This window comes from Pongo pygmaeus, chromosome 9 (genome assembly GCF_028885625.2).
Source record: "Pongo pygmaeus isolate AG05252 chromosome 9, NHGRI_mPonPyg2-v2.0_pri, whole genome shotgun sequence".
Lineage (NCBI taxonomy): Eukaryota > Metazoa > Chordata > Mammalia > Primates > Hominidae > Pongo > Pongo pygmaeus.
Window position 1 is genome coordinate 110,140,622 of NC_072382.2, and position 3,768 is coordinate 110,144,389.

The following is a 3,768-nucleotide window of genomic DNA, read 5'->3' on the forward strand; positions in this document are numbered from 1 at the left end:
ATTTTACTACACCCATGTGCCACTTGTAGATTCACAGATAAAGATTTTCCAAGATTATATCCCTAATCAATAAAAATTTTTATCATAATAGATGATGTTTTCACTTATTTATTTTTACACTTCGTGGAAAAAAGCCCACAAGATGTGTTTGGATTCTTGGTTTCACTTTTAAAGCAGCAAACAATCTTTACTTTGCTTGGATTGGAACGTGTATACTTCCTATTTTGTTTCCTCTACTAAATTTATTGAATAAACAAATGATTCTCGTGGCCTTTATAAGTTTCGTCATTTCGCTTTTCCTTTTTACCTGTGGTCCTTGATGCTGGGGGCAGGAGAAGAAAAACAAGTAACCTATTCTTTAAAAACGCGTTTCCCTTTTCCATCTCTAAAAAAACTGAAACGACGTAAAACCAATGGGAGGGGGCAAGGGAAAGAAATGAGGAAAAATCTAAGGAAGATTAATGTGTACTTTCCCGTCAGCGGGAAGGTGGACGGAGTAGTATCTTTGCGGAGGATTGGGGTGTGGGGATCTGTGAAGGCGCAGTATGAGTAGTAAGGACTTGTCAACCAGCCCGATGCAACTTCACCGAGGGCGAGGAAAGGAAGCTCTGAGGAAGGGGTTACTCCCGGGCAGGACTGTAAACCAGCTGGAGGCTTCGCTGGGAGGGCTTTAGAGGAATGAAACGTCCTTAAGGGGGGCGGATGGGGAATGGTATCAAGGGTATGGGTTCTTTAGGGCCTTGAAACAAGGAAGGCTCAAACCAGTGGGCACAAAGGCTACCGAAATAGTAGTACGCGCTGAGAGAAGGGTCACTATTTTCCCTTCACCTACCAATCGCTGCTGGCCCGGGCGCCGCTGGACTCCTAGGTAACGACGCAGGCGGAGATGACGTAACTCAATCCGTTCTGTCCCGCCCCATTGCCCTCCTAGCCCCGCCTTCTAGGCCCCGCCTTTCCTCTATTCGCGCTCTGACCAAGTCCAGGGGGTATAGACCAACCGCTTGTGAAGACTGCTGGTTCTGTTAGAAGCCCGCTTTCGATTGTCAATGGCTTTGAGGCAAAGGATTTTGGAAGGGAAAGCAAAGTGACTGTCTACGAAGTTGGGCTTCGTATATAATAAAGCCCAGTCATTTCAACCAAGAACCTTAAAGATGTTGAGAAATATAATGAAATATTTTCTATTTAGTTAATTTTTGTAAAATTTTTTTTGAGATAGGGTCTCAATCTGTGGCCGAGGCTGGAGTGCAGTGGCGCGATCTCGGCTCACTGCAGCCTGGAACTCCCCTGGCTCAGGTGATTCTCCCACGTCAGCCTCCCGAGTAGCTGGGACCATAGGAGTGCACCACCACGCCAGGCTCATTTTTCTATTTTTATTAATAGTGGCGACAGGGTTTCTCCATGTTGTCCAGGCTGGTCTTGAATTCCTGGGCTCCAGCGATCCCCCCCACCTCACCTCCCGCCTTGGCCTCCCAAAGTGCTAGGATTACAGGCGTGAACCACCGCGCCCGGCCTATTTAATTAGTTTAATTTATTCATTTGAAAATAAGAAAACTGATCCTTCTAGCTATTTGACAGGTATTGCTCAAGGTCAAAGAATACGTGACTTGCAGTCCAATGTTATTTCTAAATGTAAGCTCTTCAGCTGGTTAAGCTAAACTGGTTTTAAGTGAAAACAGACGACCTCTTGAATGAGTTTTCAAATGACCTTAGATAATGCAAGCACTGCTTATCTAAAGCAAGTCTGACTTGCTTGAATTCTGAGTCTGACACTTTGGCAGTGCTTTAGTTGGTCACAGATTATTGCAATGTGAAAAAATCTTGTTCAGAACTGCCCAGTTTTGCTACGTTCATCCTATGTTCATGCGTGGAATATAATTTGTTTGTAAGGAAGATAAACTTTTAAGGAGGGAAAAGAAGCACCTGAAGAGAAATTTCCCTGTATAATGAAAACATTTGTACAGAAAAAATTCTTGGTAGGTTAATTCAGTGACTCACTGAACTTCCAGAGTTCTTTAAAATCATCACAATCATAAGCAAGGGGTGAGCTTCAGTTCCTCTTCATGTAGTTACCTTGATGCATTAATACACAGTAGTTATGAACAATAAACTGTAAAAATATAGTCATAGAAACATTATGTATATCTTAATTTTCAATCTAATAGAAACTGGGTTAAAAAATTTAAATTCAGGCCAGGTGTGGTGGCTCACACCTGTAATCCCAGCACTTTGGGAGGCTGAGGTGGGCGGATCACTTGAGGTCAGGAGTTCAAGACCAGCCTGGACAACATGGTGAAACCCCTCTCTACTAAAAATGCAAAAATTAGCCCAGCCTCCCAAGTAGCTGGGACTACAGGCGCCCTCCATGATACCCGGCTAATTTTTTGTATTTTTAGTAGAGATGGGGTTTTACTGTGTTAGCCAGGATGGTCTCGATCTCCTGACCTTGTGATCTGCCCGCCTCGGCCTCCCAAAGTGCTGGGATTACAGGCGTAAGCCACCATGCCTGGCCCCTTGTTGTATTTTCACCACCAACAAAAATAATGGTGCCAAGCTTAAATATTTTTTCTTTTTTTTTTTTTTTTTTTTTTTGAGACTGTAACCACACAATGAGTTCTCCTTGCCTGCTGCCTAGACAGAGCAAATTTATCAAGACAGGGGAATTGCAATAGAGTTTAATTCTTGCAGAGTTGGCAGTATGGGAGACCGCAGTTTTATTTCTTGAATCAGTCTCCCTGAAATGTCAGGGATTGTGGTTTTTAAGGACAATTTGATGGGTAGGGGATCAGAAAGTGGGGAGTTGCTGATTAGTTGGGTCAGAGATGAAATCAAAGGGAGCTGAAGCTGTCCTCTTATGCTAAGTCAGTTCCTGGGTCGGGGCCACAAGACCAGATGAGCCAGTTTATTGATCTGAGGGATGCTAGTGGAATCATTGAGTGCAGGGTCTGCAAAATATCTCAAGCACTGATTTTAGGTTTTACAATAGTGATGTTATCCCCAGGAGCAATTTGAGGAGGTTCAAAATCTGGCAGCCTTCAGATGCATGACTCCTGAATCATAATTTCTATGTTCTAGCTAACTTGTTAGTCCTGCAAAGGCAGTCTAATCCTCAGGCATGAAGGGGGCTTCTTTTGGGAAAGAGCTGTTACCATCTTTGTTTCAAAGTTAAACTATAAACTAAGTTCCTCCCAAGGTTAGTTTGGCCTATGCCCAGGAATAAATAAGGACAGCTTGGAGGTTAGAATCAAGATGGAGTTGGTTAGGTCAGATCTCTTTCACGGTAATGATTTTCTCATTTATAATTTTTGCAGAGGTGGTTTCAAGACAGGATCTTGCTCTGTTGTCCAGGCTGGAGTGCAGTGGCATGATCATAGCTCACTGTAATCTCAAACTCCTGGGGTCAAGCAGTCATCCCACCCCAGCCTCCCAAGTAGCTGGGACTACAGGTGTTCACCACCATGTCCAGCTAATTTTTAAATTTTTTCTTTTGTAAAGTTGAGGGTCTCACTATGTTGCCCGGGCTAGTCTTAAACTCCTGGGCTCAAGTGATCCTCCTGCCTCGACCTCCCAAAGTGCTGAGGTGTGAGCCACCGTGACTGGCCTTTTCTTTCTTCTAATGTTATTATAGATTTCTGCCCTTTAGGGACTGAGTGGTGATTTTGGTTCATTTATTCATGAAGACATAATAGAATCAAAATTAGACCAATGCAGTTACAGAAATACCAGGGCTATAAGTGGTTACAACCTCTTTCTTAAAAAACAAAAGGTATC

The 3,768-nt window shown here is 43.3% G+C and overlaps 1 protein-coding gene across 8 annotated transcripts in view; it reads right to left on the bottom strand.

Moving 5' to 3' along the window:
* Positions 1-896, bottom strand: part of C9H11orf65 (chromosome 9 C11orf65 homolog) — a 136,613-nt gene extending 135,717 nt beyond the window's left edge. For 2 of the 8 annotated variants that reach the window (XM_054441544.2, XM_054441539.2), the window contains exon 1: positions 833-882. The gene's annotated coding sequence lies outside the window, so the exon portion shown is untranslated. Of the gene's footprint in view, positions 1-307 lie in introns of all 8 variants that reach the window. The other 6 variants (XM_054441540.2, XM_054441542.2, XM_054441537.2 and 3 more) reach the window with 6 other exon arrangements.
* Positions 897-3,768: the final 2,872 nt, after the last annotated feature.